This window comes from Dryobates pubescens, chromosome 5 (genome assembly GCF_014839835.1).
Source record: "Dryobates pubescens isolate bDryPub1 chromosome 5, bDryPub1.pri, whole genome shotgun sequence".
In the NCBI taxonomy this organism is placed as follows: Eukaryota; Metazoa; Chordata; class Aves; order Piciformes; family Picidae; genus Dryobates; species Dryobates pubescens.
Window position 1 is genome coordinate 22,483,606 of NC_071616.1, and position 16,119 is coordinate 22,499,724.

Sequence of the window (16,119 nt, forward strand, 5' to 3'; positions counted from 1 at the left end):
CAGATTTCTCCCCCTTTGTTCTCAAAGCCAGGAAAGGCTTTCCAAGATGAAAGCAAGCAATGAATGGAACTGGCACTATGCTCCAAGGAGACTGAATGGAGCATACTGAAATCAGCCCATAACCTACAGCGTCTGCTCAGGTAGGTCTCTCCAGCTCCCCAGGCTCCCTGAGTACAAGTCCTGAATGACTATTGCAGGCTGCCCTGGCTTCAGCTGTGAGAGACTGAGATAACCCATATCTGAACATACCCTTCAGGCGCTGTTCCTATTCATTTTGTTATTCCTTATACTTTTAAGTGTACATCATTAAGCAGACAGTCTCCAGAGAGCTGTAGTTAGTCTTTTTTATTTTTTTTCTTTAAATCAAATTATCTCCTAACGGCTGTATCATGAAATAACACAGCACCACAAAATAGATAGTTCATGGGATACACATTTTTAAGAATGAGAAATTAAGAGAAAACTAGAGCCATAATCATTTCCAGAGTACCTAACTGGTGGTGGTGGTGTCCTTTCCCAAGGGCCCTCATCACCTGTTCTAATTCGCTGACTCTGACACTTTGCATGCAACCATGAACAACTAAAATCAATGGGAAATGGAAATGTCTTGACAGGGCCAAATTGAGCCCACCTAGGCTGTCAATGATTTCTTTGCCCTTGTTAATGTTGTGTGAATCTCTCTGGGTGTACAGTGGTAAATCAAACAAAAGCAGGGCAATACAGTGATGCAAAGCCTAGTTCAGATGTGCTTAATGTCTGGAAAGGAAACCTGGAGTTAGACACACCAGGGGAACTACTGCCCTGAGAATGGGATCTACACTTGCCAGCAGGTTGACTGAAGAGGTGTCTTGCTCATCAACAGGTGACCATTGAAGAGAAGGTTACCTTAAAACCTATTTGGAAGTTACCAACTAAGCTCCCTCTTTGCACCCTACTCCAAATGTTCATTTGAAGGTACTTTAACTTTTGATTGTACTTTTTTTGTTGTACTGATATTCGTGAAGGGGTTTTATGAGGATCCACAACAGAAGCAGTTATTCGTTGTTATATTCAAGTAAGATTCAAGTCCAGCGATACATAATCATTTAGGAGGGCATACCTTGGGTCTCGTTTTTTATTGTGCCACATGGAACCTTCATATTCATATTTTGGAACATTTAAAACTTACTAATTTGTCTTTCAGATTTTTCATAATTAAAAATTAATATGTTTTTTAAATCTGGTCGTTTACACTTCTCTAATTAAATTTCCACAGGATATTTTTTGGTGGGAGAATTCAATTAGGTTTTAATTTTAGTAATCAAAAAAGCACTGGTGCTTTGAGTATTTGATTTTTAATTTAAAAATTTGACATGGCATTCCAATTAAAATGTTCAACAGTTGCATTGTAGCATAAAAAGTCTATTACATCTGGTAATCAGGAGAATCCAATGACCATAAAAAATGCAAACAGTATTTCAAGAACCCTCAGGTAATAACCATATTTAGCAAATACTAAACACTTCAATTACAGCTGCCTATAGCAGCTCTGATCCCTCAGAACACACGAGAGCAAGAAGAAGCAACTCTTTACCTATCTCACCTTTAGATAAGGTTATGCCTTGCAAATGTAATTTAAACTCTGCTTCCATAAATATAACCAAGCCTGCCAGAAGAAGTATCAAAAAGAAGGTGTTGACTCTGCTTCCCCATTCATGCAAGCTCCTTTATCTTGCCTTTTGAGCTTACTCCCATAGCATCTTCTTTAGAAACAACAGAGGCTTTGGCTTGAAAATCTGATGTATTAATGTGTAGTCTTCCATATCTTCTTTCACTGATTGTCTGCAGACTTGAATCAGATAACAAGTACATATCTCAGAAAGTTTCTGAGCACCCGCTTTGGGAGAAGAGCATACACTGCTTAGATTCTACAGAACTAAACATCTGGCCCCCATCCCCACCCTCCAAAATGTAAAAATTCTTTCAATTGTAATAAGGAGGTACTTTTTGAGAATTAAACCCCCTACATATAAAAATTGTAATGCCACTGCATCAATAGGTACACAATCTTTCACACAATTAAGAAGAAGTTTGGATGCACCAAACCCACAGAACGAAGAAGAAAAATTACTCACATGTAGTCAAAACAAATGAGGAATACAGAAAAATTTGTTTTGGTTTTCAGCAGGTAGGTCATATGTATAAAACATAGACCAATGCCTTGCCATTATCCAGCACAAGCTGGGCTTGTAGTAATTGTACACACAGCAGTCTAAAGACTGTTTTGGTTCCTGAAGACTTAGTCTTTCTCATAATGGATCACAATTGGCTCCATCTAGTCTACTGACCTGCCTCTGACAATGACAAATGTCACTGAAAGATTCCAATATTATTAGTGTTCCCAACAAATTGTATGACAGTTCAAAAGAGTTGTATGTCTGTAGCAGCTTTCCTATGTCCTCCATTGCTAAATAACTTAATATTCCTGTGTTAAATTTTTCAATTTTCCTTTAAATGTCAGCTTCACCATGTACTGCTCATCAATCACATGAGTATTACCCATTCTTTTTTTGAGCTTCTTTGCTACACAGGGCATTACATGGTACAGAAAGCAAAGCAAGAGGTCAGGTGCACCTGCATTCTTAAATGTGGGCTATGTTGCAATGGGGTAAAAGTATAGGAGAAAAATTTGTCAAGATTGTCCAATTTTTGTATGAAGGAATGGTATCATGCACTGAGAGAGGAACTGCTTCAAACCACTGATGATGGGTAAATTAAAAATCCAACCTTTTCCTAGACAGGGATGATATTTGAGTGATGCCTGCTGTGAGCATGTATGGCTTTGCTTAAGATGCTGAAGAGGGAGCTAGATTGGCTTATTCATGCTAATAGAGGACATTCAAGAGATAGAAAAAATAAATTGAGAAGAATTAAGATGAAAATAGGGAAAATTAGCACAGAGTCTAGTGGGACATCTTCCCTTCAGCTTTCTGCCAAAGGTTGAACACCACAGTGGCAGGCTTCTGGAAACTGGAAAGAAACATTGCTAAAAAGAAGGTAAAATTTATTTTTTCAGATCTGAAAAATATTTGAAATGAAGAGCCAAAAGGACTTCATAAAAGCAAACAGGCCCAAGGACTCCTAAGATTTAAGTAAGACAGAAAAACAGAATAAATGTAATTTTAATTAAAATTAATGTGACATGAAACTAAACAGGCCCCAATGAGATACTGAGCCAAGGACAAGCAGGTTCAATGCTTGCCTGAGAGTGCTCCAATATTATTACAGGCTTACAACAATGATGTGTTTGACAACAGCCATTGCAGGAGGTAAAAAGCTAAAGTCCACCCAGTCCCCTGACTCTTGGCACCTGAGAAAGCTAGACCAAAATTAGCGATCTGTGGAAGGATGGATGAGCAGCTCCCTTTTTCTGTGCTTCTGTAGAAAAGAGAGGAAAAGAGCAGCTGGCGCTATAAGGAATGAATATGAAAAGGAATAAGCTTTAAAGTCTAATTCAAAATTTAATGACAAACAAGAAAAAAGCCACAAAGAAGATTAAACAAAAGTTGAAAATGGGCTTTAAAATAAAGGAGCGAGCAAAGGAATCATTTACAAACCAAATGAAGAGAGGAATAGATAAGATAAACTCTGAACATTAATAAGCATTCAGAAGAAGGGGGAGGAAAAAAAAAAAGAAGCTAAAACCAGTCTATTTTACCACAGGCAAAATAGTGTACAATGTTTCAATCTCCCAGTTAAATTACAGAATAAAAAGGAACCTTAATAAAATATCAGTGTGTAAATCTCTCTCCAAACCACCCACATACTGACTGCTGCTGGAGACAAATTGGTACAGTAACAGGTAGAAGGCAAAATGCCACTGCCACAGATGCAGTTAGTTTGATTTTGCTTCTGTGGATAATAATAATGTTTTTCAACAAGGACGAAACAGGAAAATTAGAGCAGCTGAACTGACCAGGAGAACAATTTTAAAGACTATGAGAATGCATTGTGCACCAGCCAAATCCTGTCCAAGAGCTTGAATGTGTAGGAAAGCTGGTAAATATTCTTGCTGAAATGTTTTGATATTTCCAGTCAGGAAGCTCTGAGTTTGAGGCTGACACTGAATAGTAGTTGCTGCATTCAGGGTCCAGCCTAAAAAGTCATGCTTTCCTGCATAAATGTCACTTGGAGTCTGTAAAAGAGAATGTGACTTTGGAAGAAATGAAAATAATTTTCACCCCTTTCATTATTTTGTTTGAGTTGAGTTACATTATTTAAGGGTGTCCCGGGGGCTTCAGGACTCCTGAGAGTTGCTCCTGCTTAAAACAATGTTCTCTCTCATTTGTTGTGAGATTAGAGCAAACCTTCAGCTTCACATCTAAACTGCTCACAAGAAATTCTGCAGTTCTGCTTGTTATATCCTCAGGGCACCATATACACTAATAAGACAGAACAAGAGAGGAACCTGTGTGGAAAGCCTTTGATGTCTTGTGCTGAGACTCCATGTGCAATCTTATATGTTAATCATGGCATTAGCCATGATAAAAAGAGTTGGGGTGGGGGGAGGGGAATAATTTCTACTGTAATGAACATTTTGTTTCCTGGAAGTGACTGCACAATGTGGATCCTTTTCCTGTATCACTTAGTCCTATCAATGCCACACTGCTGTAATTTGTCTCACTGGGCAGTCCTCACTGTGGGAAAACAGGTCTCTCCTTCCTCTCCTGGCAGAACAGCACTTTGAAAATAAAAAGTCTTGTCAGAGATAGATTGCTGACATCTCTTCAAAGATCCTCCTGGTTACAAAAAAACAGGCTTTCTCATCGCCATCATATCCAGTGCAAAGCTTTGAAGTTCAGCCTTCCTCTCCTGAACACAAGTTCTGCAGCCTGAACTGTATAAGGAATGACACTGGCTATGCTTCCCCCCTGCCCTCCCCCCCCCCCCCCCCCCCCCCCCCCCCCCCCTTGTTACTTTCCACAGATAACTCTTATAAAAGGTCACAGGTGAATATCTAGGAAAAAATACTGGCTAGATCTCCAGTGAAATTTCCCCAGCATCTAGGAGGCAAGGTCTGGCCTTGGTGTGCTGTGGTAACCCCCTAGTATTGCAGCCTCAAGACTTACTAGTGGTACAAGGGTGTCCCTATACTCTTATCCAGAGGTTTAGTAATATTTTTTTTTCTCCCTCAGGAATGCTTTCAGCTAGCATCAGAACAGGACAGTAAGAACTCATGCAGATATGGTCCAGGGCCTGGAAGTTCACTCAGATAGTTCCTCCTAGATATTGAGGAGCATCCAATATTATTTTTTTCCAAACTGAGCAATACAAAACACAGAAATACAGCAATACAGAAAATAATCCTGCAGAGGATGAGGGAGTAATCACCATATATTGTGCAGTGACAAATAAATACTTCCATTCTGGTTTTCATCTTGAAATTCTCTTGTGAGGACTCCAGATCCTCTTGCTCAGGGGAATTTCAAATTAGCAGCCAGTTAAACTCAAAGAGCTGTTTCTCCTGGGAATAAACATTTGTTTTGTTTATCTCCAGCCAACAGCTAATAGCACAATAATGATCCAATCCCCAGATCCCTTTGGCTTGAAAGTGATACCTTAATCTCTGCAGTGCAAGTCTTATCAGTCTTTGCTCCTATGCAGTTTGAACATTTCCTTTATAACCCTGAAGACCCCTGCAATGAGAGACTATTGCAGCTTCTGGTTATCTGTACTATGAATTACCTTTCCCTGACCCCATTCACTCCTTCCTTACAAATACCTCCTTTGAACTATTTTCCTCTGGCGCCTGTATGACTGTTACTGAAGCCCAGTGTTACTGTCTTAATTTTGCTACACTTTCTCTGTTGTCCACTCTCCGGGTAGAATGATGTTATGTTTGATTCAGTGATCAAGACAAATAAGTCCTGCTGTTATTCTGCTTTTTACCCAATGGTAAGCAACAGGAATGTGTAAAGCAGACACAAAGTGAACATTTCTTTTGAATCTCAAACTGTGTTGAAGTTCTCCATGCTATCAATTAGATCCAGTAATACCTCAAAGAGCAAGAAAATTAATATTCCAAAGGATGGTCTTGTGATATCCCTAGGCAGTGCCATTTCTTTAGATTAATAATCCAGACATAATGGATAGGGACCAGGTTCTAGTCACATTCAAGGAATCTTTAGTGAACTGAATCAAACCCAAGCTTTCTGTCAAAGTTTGCTCATCACATATCAAAGCACAGAAATAATTTTGTGAAATTGTGAAAGGTCAGATACAGCACAAAGAAAGCCACTACTAAAAATGAATGTACCCATCTGAAAACATCCTTCATTCTTCCCTATACACAGACTTAACTATTTATTTACCCTGCCCATCTTACACAGCTTTAATACTACTCTTCCCTTGCAGACACTGTCTATCTCCCGTCTAGCCTCCTTCTGCACCCTCAGGTGCTGCAGTTGTTTGATCTGGCAACTTGATGTGTAAGGGAGAAATAACATAGCATAACGTAACAACATAAGTTTGCCTTCCTCAGCATAGCTCACCAGTCTAATTGTTTTACAGGCTCCCTACGAGTTTGACCCTCTGTTTAGAGTTGGCTTGTCAGATAAGCAAAAGTCAAATGATTTTTACTTTACTTCCTCAAAGTTATCACTTGACTTGAGTAGAGCATGTATTTCTGTATTCAAGTTCAGTCAGAGTACCTCTGTAGCTGTACTACACAGCAAATAGCACTGCTTGTAGTGATCAACAAGGACTTTCTTTCCTAAGGTTTGTTTGTTTCTTAGTAGGTTGAGATTTTCCCAGTATGTATATCTCAATAATAAAGTTAAAGTTGAGAGATGTGGCCCACAGTATGACATCCTCCCATTACAGTCATATGCCTCCCTTTAAAAACTGAAGTTCATTAAAGCCTAATATTGTCTAATGTGAAACAGAGTGGAAGCATAAAGCTTTCCAAAGACCACGAATAAGTCACACATCAGACAGTGACATTGTCCAGGATCACAGATAACTGCATGGCAAAAGATTGTGGTCATCCCTTCTGGTTTTGCCTCAAAAAGAAAGAATAAACAGCTCAGAGACTGCCAACCTTATGCAAAACTAAATCCACATTTCCTTAAAATGCTAAACAAACCTCAGCATACCTCTCCAGGTAAATGAAATTTCTATTACACATTTGCCATTTTTATGGTAGTCAGAAAATTGTTAAGGTTAGAACCTTTGGACCATTTTCTATTCTCTTATTGGAGGATAAAGGAAGTACAAAGGAAGAACATTGGAAGGGTTTGTTTGGGGTTTTTCTGGTATTGTTTGTTTGGTTTGGTTTGGGTTTGGGTTTGGGTTTGGTTTTGTTCTTTGTAGAGTGGAAAAGTAAATCAACTGCATTCTCTTTAGTATAATTGGTTGCACATCAGTTTGCCTAAGGAGAAGCAGCTCTGTCAGAGCATATGGAGTTTGCCAGTGTTGTCTGGCATTTTCAAATCATTTTCTTCTCCCTTGTGGAGAAAAAAAATCATTAAATGTGCTGCTAGAAGCCATTCTGGCCCAAAGTCTGGCTCCAAACCACCCTTTGTAAAATACAGGAAAAGCAGGAATAGTTTGGGAATTTAAACCTTCCCCTCTATCCCTTTCTTCTCCTCCATGTTTTTTTTTCCCTTCATTATTTGCAGCCCAGTTATTGCTGATTTGAGCCCAGGAACCCAGCAAATCACCTGGACTAGAAACCAACACTGAATAAAAGTGAACTTGACTGTTTATTTCTACAGCCCAGCCTGAGAGAATTGCCAAGGATATAGAGCAACCCATCTAATGGAAAATAAATCACTCCTTTAAAGTCCTTTCTGTTTTACTAACTCTAAGTGTTATTCATCAGTGACATGGTCGAGGGCTTTCTTTTCAATTGTTCTATGCCCTGGCAGTGATTTCGCAAACTCAGAGGTGATCTGTGGCTGGCTCCTTTGCCATGCTCCACAGCTCTCTGTCATTCACACCTGTTGCATTTCAAGTAGGAAGGAATACAAACTCTCTCACACTGGAGAAGGGGATGTAGTGAAAGTTTGCCTTGCATTTGTATTTTAGCCAACAGTGAAGCTGCCTGGCCTCAGTGGGCCTCCTCAGGCCTTTAATGGGATTAATCTCCTATTTACACTTGCACACTGCAATGAGCCCATGGATATCTGAGCTGGCTCTAAATGAGCTGCCTGAGGACCCAGGACTAGGATGAGAGGAGGGGGAAAGCAGCCACTGATGGGTGACCACCAGTTCAGCCTGGCTGCTCCCCATGACTTCTGCACAGTTCTGCCCTGCAGTGTGGGTATGCATGGGGGCAAGGCACCCTGTCGAGAGCTGGCTAGTCATCTGCATGAATCTGTTTGGGAGAGAACAGTTTAAATAGGGCTGGCCATGAGTCAGGCAGCAGGTCAACGCAAAAGCCAAACAACAGATTTCCTGCCTAGTGCCCTATCCACATGCTTTTCCTCTTGTGGACCCTGTACAGCTCCAGTATTAAAGACATAGACATATTTTGCTGAAACGCACCATCCAAACAGGCACAGCTTGACACATATTTGGTAGGGGTGTGGGCAGGGAGGGACTTGGAAGGGAAACAGTGGATGGTGGAGGAAATGGAAAAACAGGGCTATGCTGAGAGAATTCAAGGGCATAAACATGACACTAGACACAGGGTTCACCAGGCATGGTGGGAAGTGTGGTGGATTCCTGAGGGGTCACTGGAATTGCACTGATTTGCCAGACATGATGCTCCTGTGGCTTGGTAGCACTTGCTAGGACAATGTGGCTTTGATCAGGAGGCTGCCGCACTGGTGTAGAACAAGGAGATATTGGTCAGATGCTGAACCGCTGCCCTTCCATGGAGCACTGGAGTGGACTGATGGTTGCATCTTATTTCTCACTTCTTGGTACCTGAGAATTTAAAATGTGGTCTATCACAAACACTGCAAAATTCTCACATAGGAAAATGAAAAGTAACCCTCAGTTTCCATTCTACCTCCAATGGACGAGGCCTGGATAGAGCTTTATGTCAGTGGAAACTGGTGTAGGAGTATGGATTAAATGCTTCAGTCTAGTTCAAGTATTGTATTTGAGCCTTGCCTCAGACTACAGAGTTTCTTAGTGAACCCAGGTCTACACATGCCCCTGCTCATGCAGCCAGGGAAAGCAAAGGTCTCTGAAAGTCCGCTGTGACTTAACTGTAGAAATTGCTCTTCCTGATCCACAATAGTTCAATTGCTATCTTGCCTCAGTGCCTATGGGTTCTGTAATGACTCCACAGAGCAGTACAGGGGGTAAGAAAGCAGACAAGAGGCCAGTTTCTTTGCTGATAGACCTGAACAAGGTCCCAGCACAGGGCAAGGAGGTGAGGTGTTCTTCCTTTGTTTTAGCAAGAGTAAATTAATTAAGAGCTCTGTCTCCTAAAGCAGAAGGGACTTTCCCCTGAGTTCATTGGAGGATTATGGTGGTTTCTGCAACACGTTTATCCATAGAAAAAATGATCAAGGGTTTTACATTTGTTGCTTGGGCATACAGGAAACCATGCCTCTGACTCCATGACCAAGAGAAACACAGAGGGTCAGATAGCAACTGGAGTGGCTGGACCACATTTCTCTGTGGTTTCTGAGACAGCACAGCTGCTCCGACTGTCCTGCCTTTGACTTCAGCTATATCTTGCAACTCTACTCCAGCTGGGTGTTTCTATTCCTGGCAAATTACTTACTTTTTTTTTTTTTTTTCCCCCTGTCAGAACTTAAAAATTAAACTTATCTGTCCATCACCCCACAGAATCAATCTTAAGTCTTCTGTAGTTTCTGCATCACCTTCCTCAAATATTGTAGCCCCCCTCATAAATACAGCCTCCACTAACTCAGTCAAGCAACTCAGCTGAAAAGATTTCTGCAAGCCTCCAACACTGCATCTTCTTTATCAGTGTCCTCTGGGAGAAGAATGTCAATAGCTAGCATTAAGGTTAGATTTGTAAATACTGTTTTAAAGATGGTTGGAAAATAGGCTTTGGCTGGAATTTCTAAATATTTCCACCATAACTTGTAGCCCAACCTCAAACTTTAATTCAATCGCTGAACATTTTCAGGGAAGACTGAAATGTTGTCCTCCTGCTTTTTGCTTCTGCTTTCTTATTAAAGCATGGCTTTCCCTATATTTCATATGTTACAATGTAATCCCTCCTCCCTAGTCCTTTCAGAAGGATCAGAAGCAGTATCAACAGGGTAACTTGTGAGGAAATTATTTGTTTTATGAAGCTATAGCATATGGTAGTGAAGAATCACTCTGTTACAAGGAATTCCCAGGAAACAGAAAGAAAATTAATAACTAATTTGTTGAACTTTATTGTTATGGATGTATGAGCACTCCCTGATACCAGATCCCAGGTCTCATTTGAGTGTGCAGTTCACTCTAAAGACAAGGATAGGGGAAAGATCTGTCAGACCTCACATAAAATATGAGGCAAAGAACTGGTGCAGAGAGATCACCTGAAAGGTCATTTTTATTATGCTACTTCCTTGTAGCAAGAAGGGCCACATTATTTCAATTATAAAAACAGAAATGGAATAAATCATATGTGGAACTGGATATCCATCTCCAGATTATTTTATCTTGTTGTGTTACAACTAGAAGACACCAATTATAAAGCTCACATCCAGCTGTGGACAGTAGTTTGTAAAATTATTTTAGTTTAGCTCACTGTAGAAGGATGATCAGACTAGGACATGGAGTCTGAAAATTTGTGCAAATTGAAATCTCCCTTTAATTTAATTTTTACTAATCTTTTATTAAATCTGAACAAGTAAAGTTTTTTGTCTCTCCAATATATTCACCAAGGACCCATTTTGCATATAAATCAACCTTACATTTAAGCACTAAGTAATGGAAAAGAATTCACTACCTGTACCATATCAGCATTTGCTGGTCCGGTTGCTCCTAGGATGCTGATACAGGCACTGGGTGCGAGTCATAAAAGACAGTTGAAAATGTTCCCAAGGATATCTTATTTGTAATGCATATCTTACTTGTAATTGGTATGCATGAGCATTTAGTACTTAGTGCCAAAACAAGCATTAGTATTTAGTGCCAAAAATATTACATGTTAGTGTCAAAGTACTCTCTGACCCTAAATGATTACAGTCTAACAGAGATACACAGAGGAGGCATCATATGCTGGAAAATATAGAAGCAGCCTTGTATTAATAAGTTTGATTTTTGGTTTAACTCCCTTCTTGTGAGTCTTTTCTGCCCTAAGTATCATGAAGGACTTATCACAGCAACCTTCCTTACAGTTCCAAATGCCTCATAAATTGCTGTCACATGATGGAAAAATTCTGCATGGGTGATTGCTTCCCTTCAGCGTTAATACTTTGATACATGGGACATGAGTTTGAAAACAGGACCTTCTATTTATTAGCTGCTCATTCCCTCACCTGAACCTTTTATCGCTAAAGTATGACTTGATAATGCTTTTCCCAGCAATCAAATGTGATGTCACAGAAAGAAAATCATGAATCTCAAGCAAGTATCATTAGCAAGAAAAGAAAAACAAATCTTAAACAAAAAACTACTTCTTTATGAAGATAGTATCCAGTCATAAAATTGAGGAGAATATATGTTCCAGTTGGTAATCTGCATCTTTGATCTTACTCTGTTCCAAGGATCTCTTAATATTTGTTATGTTGTTTCCCCATTAGCAGAATGGAATTGATTAGCCTTGCTGAAATGGGATCATAAAACCAGGGATCTCAAGAATTCACATTCATAAATCTAAGTATTGGTGTGGCAGTTTAGGCTGGGTGCCTCCTGGTCACCCCCCTGGGGTGGGGGGAGCAATGTCAGGCCTGGCCGTCCCGGGACTGGCCTGGCAGTGAGGGGGAAGAAAGAGCCCTGGGGGGTTTTGGGTGTACCCTCATGTGGGGAGAAGGGGGCTTTTGGGGTGTGGTGGAAGGGAACTCTGTAAGCTTTGGGATGTGTTTATCACTATGCTCTGTAGTTTTGTAGAACACCAATTGCTTTTCCATTTAAACTTTCCAGCACTATCCAATCCATTTGTGTGAGTGTCATTCTTCTGCCCCTCTTGGGGCAATAGAGGATATGTCCTGCTCTAAACCAGGGCAATTGGTATGCAAATATCTAAAAGCAAAGAATGTTAAGGTTAGGGGTAAGGTTAGGGTTAGGGAGATGTACTGCAGAATCCACACATAACAGTCCTTCTCAGGAGGTAAGTGTATTAAACAGACAATATGTGGTATTCACCCTAGAACATCCCTTGAATTCTGCAATGTGAAATATCCTCCTAGAGAAGGCCAGCTCTAGTGTTGGATATCTGGGCCTCAGCCCCTGCTCAGCCCCTTTAAATTTGTCCCTGGATCCTGTCTTAGTGTCACTTCCATGCCTGCAGAAAGGTCAATTTTCCCATTTACAAATTCCATTATTTTTATTCAGTGATCACCTGTGTGAGCTGGAAAAGACTCAGAAACTTTCATACAATCAGCCACAAAGTTGCCTGCTGGAGAAGATAAGTTGAATCCAAGAGGATGTGTTTTCTCCTTTAATGTGCTGTTTCTTGGAAGAATAAAGATTTGGAACTTCTGAGAAGTGTGGGGGTGTGAAAAAGGGAAAAACACTTTGCTAATAGCTGTGAGAGTACATTCTGCTTCAGAAGGAGAAAGCTCAGTACTTAGAGGACAGTATGAACAGGAGACTACAGAACAGACTTCCAGTCTGGAAAGATTTTACAAGATCAGGGTTTTGATTCCTTGGGAAAAATTTCTACAGGATATGAAGAATGGCCTTGAGAGCTGCCTCATTCTTGGATGCTAGCATAGCTCTCATGTTCACCAGATCTTAGAAGGTTTGTGTCAAACAGGAATTTCTTCAGCTCTTACATCAAAAGCATGAACTGATTTTTCTTTCAGATTTTCTAAATTTAACTTCCAAATATTAAGCTGAAACTTGATCTGAAGTAGGATACAAAAATAACAGAGTTTGGTTAAGGAATTTTCTTAGTACTTAGCACAAAATTCAAGTTTATACAGGGAAGGTCATTTTTCATGAAACTCCTCTTGCTACTTTCTAATTTAAACTGGCATAAACCTCAGGGGCTCTTAGTTGTGAAAAATAATTAACTGGCAGAATCACAATCGTAGAAGCATTATAACCATAACAGTCCGAGTACACACTATTCTGAACCTATGTTCTGCTCCCTTCAGACATAAAGGCTCACATGCCAGAAGAAGCATTTGTAGGTTTTTTCCAGCAAGCTAATACCTGTGCTTACAAACCTTGCCCTGGCTATTTGACAGTGTGCAGAGCTGCCTGCCTCCAGTATTAAGCAGCCAGATTTAATGGCCTCAATGGCTGGACCTCTGCTTCCATGACCAACTTCACTACTGTTGCTGTATTTCAGTGGTTTCCCAGTTCTTTCTGCTCTCCTTTCCTTTGCCTTAGCCATATAAACCTCACCCTGAGATCAGTAGCGCATAGCTAAGATTTCCAGGGCTCAGATCTAGTTGCTGCTGTCACCAACACTCAGGGCAAGCCTTAGGTTATTGCTGTCCAATACGCTGATCAGAAAAGAATATTTCCAACACTGATTTTAGTCACCCTTTAAAATGATGAGCAATTTTTTTCTGTAGCTTCAATCCTATGTATTCCTCTCTAAAAACTATTTTTAAAATTGCATGTGTAGTAGTCTGGATTCAAGTCAGTATGGTAGAAGTGTAGGCCAAATTGAACCACCCAAACATAAAGAATAGGATTATATGTTTTCTTAAGACATTAAAATCTGCAAGGATTTTATGAAGGTATTTTGAACACAAACTCGAGGAAATACTAAATAAATAAATCAACAAAAGTAGAAAAATTCAGGCCTATGAAAAACTGCAATGATAATTCCTAGTGAAAACTACTAGAGCATGGTTTGTTCAGGTAGTGAGTAACCTCATATTTGTTGATCTGAGATATCTAAAGAATGAATTCTGTCAGATCACTATAAGAAATGTGCTTTCAATACAATGTCAACACTTACTGTAATAGGCAGCAAAATGCTGCATCCACTTCTAACTGTATTGCCATTTCAGATTTGTGTTCAAATATGCAAGACATTTTATGACACGCCACAGGAAAGGGATATAACTTCTGTAACAATGTGTATTTTGTCTCTTAGACACAATGCAGACTACTACCCCCCATTTGCATTTTATGTGCCTTTAAACTTAAAAATCCCAAAGAAAACAGGAATTTTTAAGTCCTTATTCTCCCTGTCTGCCATGCAGGGGTTTTCAAAAACCAGAATCTGAAGTCCTGTAACCCAACAATGCCAGAGCAGGCAAGAGTGGTAAAAAAGAATTCCTTCACTGTGCTGTGTGTTTGTTCTGACAGAAATGGATGGATCAACTCTTCAAACTGAGAATGATAGAAATACTGCTGGAAGAAAGCAAAGATGAATCAAATTAATTTTTATGCGTGACATTTACAAAACTATTTTTAAGACCAAAAAAAAAAAAAAAGAAGGAAAAAAGCTTCATGTATTGAAAACCCTGCTGTTACCTGTGTCAAGTTTAAAAGTCCACATTGTATCTCTTTCAGGTGCCTTTTTTCAGCTTAACAAAGATGTCTGATTCTAAGACCCAGCTTGATTTCAGAGTCCTCAGATACAGAGAAGGCCGTACAAAACTAGTTCTTCTTACTCTGGAAAATAAAAACAGAACGTCAGCAGTTTGTATTGTTATATCTCTAGGGAACTAAATTGGAATTTTTTAAGGTAAAGGCATCAGACCATTAAAGCATATCTGTTTATGGTTATAGAAAATGGAACATATCTTTAACATATACTGTATTCATAGTGTCATCAAAACCTTCATTTCAGGTCTGAAGGGTTTATTAAGTTGCCTTTATGGGTTGAGGGTGCAGACACGGGTTTCAAAACCAAGGTCATTTCAGAAGCCAAAGTGCCTTGCAAAGGAATGGACATATTCCTAAACCAGTTTTTAATGTGACATTTAATTGCACATAATGCTTTTCTTGCCACATATCAGTGACTCAGAGAGATGTCTTTTTTTTATGGATAAAAATTCACCCTGTACTCCCAAACACATTTAGCACTTTTCAGCAAATCTCTGCCTTATTCAATAGGGAGCTCATTTATCTTCTTATTCAAAAGAATGAACTAAGGGGATCTCATTTTCCCTTTTTTCTTTTGTTTGAGCCTTCATATTCTGCATTGGAGAGCAGGGAATTATTAGGTCAGGAAATGGAGTCAGTGCTACAGATTAATCAATCCTGCCTCATATCCTGATATTGCAACACAGAGACTGATGTCATTGGGAATTGATGAATGCCACATCTGCATGTAAAACTCAGAGGCAATGTAGGGAACTCATTCCATAGCTATTTTGTGGTTAACTTCAACTCTGATTGATACCATCTTCTCACTGCTTCCTTCTATAGTCCCTTGTGCTCTGTAAAAGGAATGGAACTTATTCCTGACACTCTAATTAAGAAATGTGGATTCCAGCTTTTTCTCACAAACTCATCTGAAGCTGTGCCTGAAAGAAAAATAAAATGACATTTAAGATCAAATTTTTGCCCAAATTCAACAATGTTTGCTCACACAATTTTGTTCTGACACATTTCTCCTTTGCTCAGGGTACCTAAGAGCCTGTCATGATCCACATACCACAGGAGGTGATTAATGCTCTGCTTGCTTTGTCTGAATATTGACGGTTGCTCATCCAATATGAGCAAATCAAGAACAAAGGACCACATGCATTAAACCACCAGACGTACTGCTAGAGTTTATTAGAAAAATTTACCACAGTCAGATGGGAGATGTGAGAGAAAAAAAAACCCAACTTAGTTAAAGTAACATTCAATCTGAAGATATGCCAAACATGGAAATTAAATGAAAAGGCTTGGGGGGAGGGGGGAAGCCTAATCTTAATTTTCACTTAACATAATGAAAGTTCTGTCACTTGGAGTGAGAAAGGATCAAACGCTGGAAAAAAAGCCTCCATAATGTCATAAAAATCCTATTCTCTGCTGTTAGTAAATGCTACAAGTAGTAACCTGAGCACAGAGATGGTGAGAACAGTTAGATGACAATCCTTG